The sequence below is a fragment of the Silurus aristotelis genome (genome assembly GCF_946808225.1).
Source record: "Silurus aristotelis genome assembly, chromosome: 1".
NCBI classification, from domain to species: domain Eukaryota; kingdom Metazoa; phylum Chordata; class Actinopteri; order Siluriformes; family Siluridae; genus Silurus; species Silurus aristotelis.
Window position 1 is genome coordinate 44,691 of NC_139574.1, and position 8,774 is coordinate 53,464.

The window sequence follows — 8,774 nt, forward strand, 5'->3', positions numbered from 1 at the left end:
CCCGCCCCTTTACACTATATAAGAGGCTGCTCAGAGGACTGAATCTTCCCCACTTCTTCCAGCTCGATTAGAGACACACTCAAGCTTTATTTTGATCCTGAATCTATTTTATTTTCAAAGAAAGAATATTTTTTGCAAATACTCTGAACAAGCCTGCCTGAAGAAGGTTCTAAAGGAACCGAAACGTTGCAACGGCTTGTTCCATTTTTATTTGAATCTTTTGAAAAAAAACATTTCTTTTGAGAATATTTCTATTTTGTTTTATTTTATTATATTATATTTTCCTCATTTAAACTGAGGCAACTGCTCAGTTTATTTTCAAGCTCTCAGAGAGAATTTGTTTTTCAGGAAAATATTTCTTTGAAAGCACATTTTATTATTTTTATTTAAAATCAGGCAACTGCTTGATTTGATTTTCAAATTCTCAGAGAGAATTATTTTTGAAAAATTAAAAAAAACAAAGATCCTTGATTTCAGTTCTATTTCATTTTATTTCAATACACAAAAGCATTCCAAGTAAATATTTTGTTTAAAACGCAATAGAAAAGCCTTTTGAAAAAATGATTCTGCCAGACAGAGATGGTTGGATGGTTGTCACCCGTGGACGCAGGCGTGCTGTCCAAAACACACCTATGCACCGTCCTCACCACCATACGGGACACCATTCACAAGGAGAGAGGTCATTCTCTTATGCAGATGTGGTTAAATATGGCAATAACCAAAACCTACGTCATGCACAGGGACAAAGGGCCCTCTCCTATGCAAATGCAGTAAAATTTTCAGGCCACACGAGGGCACCAAATACTTACCGTACTGCATCACGTCAGCGGTCTTTCAGACCACAATTTTTTGAACCTCAGGTCCATTGGGGACCTGTCACAATGATTACACAAAAACCAAATCAAACATGGGCAACTCGTCCACAACACCAAAAAAAGCACACACGGCAGAGACAAAATGTGGTTCAAAAGCAATCAGATGACCCGGATTTTGTCATAAAAACCCGTACCATGTTTAAAATTATTAAACTGGTGCATCACAAAAACAATGTGAGCCAAGAACAACCTCCTGCATTGACCAAGATGGAGAAAAATCTATCTGAGGTCATCAAACCAGCTCTGCCAAACCCCACAACACAAGCCCTTATAGATGGTAATGCTAAAAACTGGGCCTATACCACCATGTTGATCCTTAAAAACCATTATGAGGACACATTGGTGGAAGAAATTGCCAAGCTGAAGCACTATCCTTCCAGGGGCTGGGAAGAATGTTTTAACACTGCTGTGTTATGGGCAAAACGAGGGATTGGTAAAAGACTGAGGTATAGATCAATACAGGATGCTCACACACTGATAGGGGACAAATATAAGATCCCTACACCCACTGCTGATGTGGAGGAGGCGAGAGAGGAAGCAGAGACGCAAAGTGTCCCTGCTGCTTCTTCTCTATCACCTGAAGCAGCTGACGGTGCCATCGCGGTGCAGGCCTCGGTGCATGCCGAGGCCGAGGCACACTCCCTACCAGATCTGTCCACCCAACCAGAACCAATATCTTCCAGAACCACTTCCACCATGACAGATCCACCAAACGATTGGTCGCCTTATAGGGAAGAAGATTCGGACAGTCAGTCCGAAATCGCCCCAGATCCTCCTGCCTCCCCAAAAGCACAACGCACTCCTTGCCCGAGTTCCAATCCCTGTGTTAGATGGGAAGAGGAACTCGTTATTATCGAGGACCAGGGAGAGTGCGAGCAGAATAATGACGGCAGCTCACAAAGGGTGACCCTAAGCCCAGACAAAATCGGCAGCCTTAGAACAGCCACACAGGCCCGTATTAATATGGAGCTCAAGGTGCCTTCTGCAACACCATGTGACTCCAGTGAGGGTGTTCCAAATAGGCACATAAACACGCCCAGAAAAATGATAGAGTGGAAACTGACTGTCCGTAAGAAATACCTGGTCATTGGGGATTCCAACCTCTCCAGGATTCCCCCCTTTAAGAACCCAGACCTCCAAATAGAAAGCTATCCGGGGGCCACGTTCAGACACATGGAGGCCGTGATAAACAAAATCCCGGTCTCCAATGATGTTGAGCACCTTATTTTAGCACTGGGCATCAACAGTCGGACTCAAAACGCCAAAGACACTGCCATTAAACAAATGCAGGCGGCGGTAAGAGCGGCGAAAGAAAAATTCCCGGTTGCGCAGATTTGGGTTCCGGAACTGAACTATTCGGGGATGCTCCCAACAAAGGAGCAAACACAACTTAACATCCTGAGTGGTTACATCACGGCCAACCTAAATCATATTCCGGCCCTGCCCAGATCAGAATTCCACACTGAAAGTGACAATATTCATTGGACAGTGAATACAGCCGGAAAAATGCTGGAACATTGGCTTCAACATTTAAATTAAATCTCCCCATAAGCCTACATACACAGGAGGGGAACAAAAATGTGGTTGTTTTAGCCAAAAAGAACAAAATCACTCACCCACAATTCAGCCTGCTTAATAGAGGCCTAACCTTTATTCCAGCATGGAAAATCAGTAAACAATATAACAGGAAGCAAATGCGATATGATCTGCAACAATACCACCGAAGACTAAAATTGGCATCTTATTTTCAAAATGACAAAGATCAAACTCCCCCACCTTTCACACCTAAATCAGACTGGGTCCCACCCATGGATAAACTGCCCACTGAGCTTCTCACCTTGTTTGATACAGACCTTGGATCCTTCAAGAGACACTGCAGACCATGTTGGGAACAACTTAACCTCACTCCTGAGGAAATCAGTGCGCTTGAGGAGTTAAAGGGCAACCAAAACATCGTTATCAAGCCGGCTGACAAGGGCAGTGCAACGGTTATTATGGACCGTGAACAATATCTATGGGAGGGATACAGACAATTACAGGATAAAAATTATTACAAAAAATTAGACAAACCCATCTATCCAGACACCGTACCCCTAGTCAAAGAAATAGTTCAGATCCTGTATACAAAAAAGCATATAAATGCCAAACAGAAGTCCTATCTCTTGGGTGACACAGAGCCCAGGAGCAGGAGATTCTACATGCTCCCTAAAATACACAAGGATCCGGCCAAATGGAGCAAACCCCACGAAATTCCTCCAGGAAGGCCTATAGTGTCGGATTGCGGAAGCGAAACGTACTATACGGCCGAATTCCTGGACTTTTATTTAAATCCCCTTTCCACGGGCCACCCTAGCTATTTAAAAGACACATATGACTTCATTCAAAAAGTTAAAGGACTTGAAATTCCCCAAGAGGCTGTCCTGTTCACTATGGACATTGACAGCCTTTACACAAATATCGACATCCAGGAAGGAATACAGGCCGTAAAAAATATCTTAAAAAAATACCAAGACAGTTCCAGGCCTGATAAAGAACTCATCCAATTATTAGAAATAAATCTAAAAAGTAACGACTTTGAGTTCAATGGGGAATTCTTCCTTCAGATTAAGGGAACAGCGATGGGGAAGAAGTTTGCTCCGGCCTACGCCAACATATTTATGGCAGAATGGGAGACCTCGGCCCTATCCCGGTGCCATAAACGGCCTCTTCATTATTTTAGATATCTTGATGATATTTGGGGAGTTTGGACACACACAGAGAGGGAGTTTGAAGAATTTCTGACAACACTTAACAACCATAACCCATCCATAAAACTGAAATCCTCCATTAGTCAGCTCTCGGTGGATTTTTTGGACACCACGACATACAAAGGCCCGGATTTTAGTTCCACACACAAATTGGACATCAAGGTATTTTTTAAGGAAACAGACACACACGCTCTACTGCACAAGGAGAGCTTTCACCCTAAACACACTTACTCTGGCCTGGTGAAATCACAACTCCTGAGGTTTCGTCGCATATGTACCCGAGAACGGGACTTCGTGGAAGCGACACGAATCCTCTTTAGAGCACTCAGGAACAGAGGTTATAAAAGGTCCTTTTTGAGAAGGATTTTTAAATCCTACCTCACAATAGGAACCCAGGCGGAAGGCACCAGCGTGCCGCTCGTCCTGACATATTCCTCTGTCTCTGTGAAGCTCATCAGGGAGATAAGGTCCAATTTTATGCAAATATTGGGACAAACACCAAGATTCAGAGACCACAAAGTCATTGCAGCTTTCAGGAAAAGCAAAAACCTGCAAGACTATTTGGTCAGGGCCAAAATCAATCCTCTCCAGCAGGGAAAACCTAAACATCAGGGACAATACCTGGAACAAAAACAACACATTCAAAACAGATTTACCAAGGAAGTCTTCACCACTCATCGCTCAAGTACAGTGCACAGCAAAAATTGTGTCTACCTCATTTCCTGTAATCAATGTGGAGCCCAATATGTTGGAGAGACGGGCAACACTATCTTGATCAGGATGACACAACACAAACACAACATATTAAAAGAAAAACAAATGGATACTTACCTGGTCAAACACTTCCGGGAGCATGGATGGGAAGCTCTCAGGGTCATGGTCCTACAGGCAAACCCACAATGGTCTGTACCCCTGAGGAAAAGAGCAGAGAGAATTTGGATTCAGAAACTAAGTACTGTTTATCCCCAAGGCCTCAATGAGAGGTGAATATAATATTCTTAGGGGGCATTGATGGCCTGTGCAAACAGGTTAGCACCTTCCTCTGACTCTAAACCTAACCCTAACCCTAATTTCTATCCCTAACCCTAAATCCTAACCCTAATTCCTATCCCTAACCCTAAGCCCTAACCTTAACCTAAACCTAACCCTAATTCTAAAACCTAACCCTAACCCTGAATTGTATCCCTAACCACAACCCTAACCCTAACCTTAACCTAATCCTAACCTTAACCCTAATTTCTATCCCTAACCCTAATTTCTAACCATAACCCTACATCCTAATCCTAACCCCAAAACCTAAACCCAACCCTAACCCTAAACCTAACCCTAATTTCTATCCCTAACCCTAAAACCTAACCTTAACCTTTATTTCTAACCCTAACCCTAACCCTAATTTCTAGGCCTAACCCTAAAACCTAACCCTAACTTCTAACCCTAACCCCAAAACCTAACCCCAACCCTAACCCTAAACTTAACCCTAATTTCTATCCCTAACCCTAACCCTAAAACCTAACCTTAACCCTAATTTCTATCCCTAACCCTAATCCTAATTTCTAGCCCTAACCCTAAATCCTATCCCTAAAACCTAACCCCAACCCTAACCCTAATTTCTATCCCTAACTCTAAAACCTAACCTTAACCCTAATTTCCATCCCTAACCCTAACCCTAATTTCTATCCCTAACCCTAAATCTAACCTTAACCCTAATTTCTATCCCTAACCCTAAATCCTAATCCTAACCCTAATTTCTAACCCTAACCCTAAAACCTAACCTTAACCCTTAACTCTAATCCTAACTCTAATTTCTAGCCCTAACCATAAATCCTAATCCTAACCCTAAATCCTAACCCTAACCCTAATTTCTAGCCCTAAACCTAAAACCTAACCTTAACCCTAATTTCTATCCCTAACCCTAATTTCTAACCCTAATCCTAAATCCTAACCCCCAATTTCTATCCCTAACCCTTAATCCTAACCTTAACCCTAAACCTAACCGCTAACCTTAACCCCAACCCTAACCCTAACCCTAAACCCTAACCCTAACCCTAACCCTGACCCTAACCCTAACCCTAACCCCTAACCCTAACCCTAACCCTAACCCTAACCCCTAACCCTAACCCTAACCCTAACCCTAACCCTTACCCTAATTTCTAGCCCTAACCCTAAAACCTAACCTTAACCCTAATCTCTATCCCTAACCCTAATTTCTAACCCTAATCCTAAATCCTAATCCTAACCCTAACCCCCAATTTCTATCCCTAACCCTTAATCCTAACCTTAACCCTAAACCTAACCGCTAACCTTAACCCCAACCCTAACCCTAACCCTAACCCTAAACCCTAACCCTAACCCACCCTAACCCTAACCCTAACCCCCTAACCCTAACCCTAACACCCTAACCCCCTAACCCTAACCCTAACCCTAACCATTGGTAAAACAAAAAAAACACACGTTTAAGGGCAATTTTCCTGCCACTTGTCACCGGCAGCGGAGGAGATGTGAGTGCTTAGTGACTGGGAGTAGGCCAGTGCACAACGTGGGCTCCGGGTTTGTCTATATCTGAGTTTCCTTACCAATCCATAGCCCTAACCCTAACCCCTAACCCCAACCCCAACCCCAACCCCTCCCTAACCCCAACCCCTCCCTAACCCTAACCCCAACCCCTCCCTAACCCTAACCCTAACCCCTAACCCTTAACCCTAAACCCAACCCTAATTCCCACTCGGATTTTGACATGGTTCCTGGAGCTGCGTCTATATCCCCTAACCTAACCCTAACCCTAACCCTAACCCTAAACCCTAACCCTAACCTCAACCCCTGAACCTAACCCTAACCCTAAACTCAACCCCTAACCCTAAACCTAACCTCCATCCCTAAACATAACCCGAAACCTAACCCTAAACCTAACCTAAACCCCTAACCCTAACCTCAACCCTAACCCTAACCTCAACCCCTAAACCTCAACCCCTAACCCTAACCTCAACCCCTAACCCTAACCCAACCCCAAACCCAACCCTAATCCTAACCTCAACCCCTAAACCTATCCCTATACCTAATCTTAACCCCAACCTCAACCCCTGAATCTAACCCCAACCCCCATCCCTAACCCTAACCTCAACCCCTAACCTTAACCCCAACCCTAACCTCAACCTCTGAACCTAACCCTATCCCTATACCTAACCCAACCTCAAACCTAACCAAAAACCTAACCCTAACCCTAACCCCAACCCTAACCCTAACCCTAACCCCTAACCCTAACCCTCTAACCCTAACCCTAACCCTCTAACCCTAACCCTAACCCTAAACCTAACCCCTCCCTAACCCTAACCCCTCCCTAACCCCTCCCTAACCCTAACCCCTCCCTAACCCTAACCCTAACCCCTAACCCTAACCCTAAACCCAAAGCTAATTCCCACTCGGATTTTGACATGGTTCCTGGAGCTGCGTCTATTTCCCCTAACCTAACCCAGCCCGTGCCACCCCGAGTTGCTGCACTTGCATGGCCTTCTGCATATTTCCTGAACTGGCTAACTTACCTGATAAGAGAGTGCCAATAATTCTAATTTCATGACCTGAGTGGCCAATTTTGAAAAACACATTAGAGAATGGAATGTTCAATGAGCACTGTGTTTTTTGGGGGTGCCAGTTAAACCAGTGCCATTTGGGGGTGCCAGTTTATAAAAAATGTGTAAAACTGTGCAAGAAGGCCGGATGGTTAAGCACTAAATAGCAGAAATACTTATAGAGAATGGAATGTTCAATGAGCACTGTGTTTTTTGGGGGTGCCAGTTAAACCAGTGCCATTTGGGGGTGCCAGTTTAAAAAAAATAAATAAATAAAAAAAATAAATAAATAAAAAATGTGTAAAACTGTGCAAGAAGGCCGGATGGCTAAGCACTAAATAGCAGAGGCCCAAATACTTGGCAAACAGAGCAGCTTAAAGGAAGATTAAAAGCCAGCTTTCGGGAAAGGTAGGGCCAGTTTGGGAAAAAGTAAAAGATATTGCCGCCTGAGAAGTGGGGGGAAAGAGAAAAACAAAAGTACTTAGATGGGAAGCTGGTGGGCTAAGTGCTAAATAGCAGAGGCCCACTCACTTGGAAAACAGAGCAGCTTGGAGGATGTTTAAAGCCAGAATGGGGAAAAGTAAAGCCAGCTTGGAAAAAGGAAAAGAAAATGAAAAAAGGAAAAGAAAATGGAGAGTCTAAGCCTGATGATGGACCAACAAAAACAAAATACAAACAAACAATGACGCATGAAACTGAATAACTTACCTGATGAGAAAGTTTGGAACAGCACTGAGTATGGGGGTGCCAATGTTTTCGAGCAGTGCTGTCTGGGGGTGCCAATAGTCCAAATTTCATGACATGAGTGGCCATTTTTTGAAAAATAATCTAAACAAAATTGAATGTTCAATAAACACTGTGTTTTTTGGGGGTGCCATTTGAACCAGTGCCATTTGGGGGTGCCATTTGACAAATTTGGTCTTTATCCACTGCCTGGACAAAGGAGGGAAAGAGAAGAAGAAAAAACTGAGAAAGGAAGCTAATGGGCTAAGCGCTAAATAGCAAAGACCCAATCACCTGGTGAACAAAACACTCGTGAAAAAGGATTAAAGCCAACATGGAAAAATGTGAAGCCAGTTTGGAAAATGGAAAAAGGAAGAGAAAATGGTAAGTCTAAGCCTGATGAAGGTTTATATAAACCGAAACGTTGCAACAGACTTACCGTTAAAAATGACGTCATGGGGATCTGTGAAAAGGCAAATGTCCTGCATTAATGAATGAAATCGGAAGTCACTGGCTAAAATGAAAAGGGGAAACACCCTCCATTTAAAAGGACAAAAAGGGAAAGGGTTGCTAACAAGGGAAAGAGAGAGTGGGCAAATGTCCACTTTTCGCTAGCAAGAGAAAGAGAGAGTGGGCAAATGTCCAGTTCTCATTCGTAAAACAAAAATAGGAAAAAAACACACGTTAAAGGGCAATTTTCCTGCCACTTGTCACCGGCGGCGGAGGAGATGTGAGTGCTTAGTGACTTGGAGTAGGCCAGTGCACAACGTGGGCTCCGGGCTTGTCTATATCTGAGTTTCCTTACCAATCCATAGCCCTAACCCCAACCCCTCCCTAACCCTAACCCTAACCCCAACCCCTCTCTA

At 43.7% G+C, this 8,774-nt stretch overlaps 1 long non-coding RNA gene across 1 annotated transcript; it reads left to right on the forward strand.

The window, feature by feature from the left end:
• The first annotated feature begins 7,075 nt into the window (after nt 1-7,075).
• LOC310726849 lies at nt 7,076-8,538 on the forward strand. The gene is made up of 2 exons (XR_014533838.1): nt 7,076-7,328; nt 7,504-8,538. It is a non-coding gene; the product is annotated as an uncharacterized lncRNA (long non-coding RNA).
• The last annotated feature ends 236 nt before the right edge of the window (nt 8,539-8,774 follow it).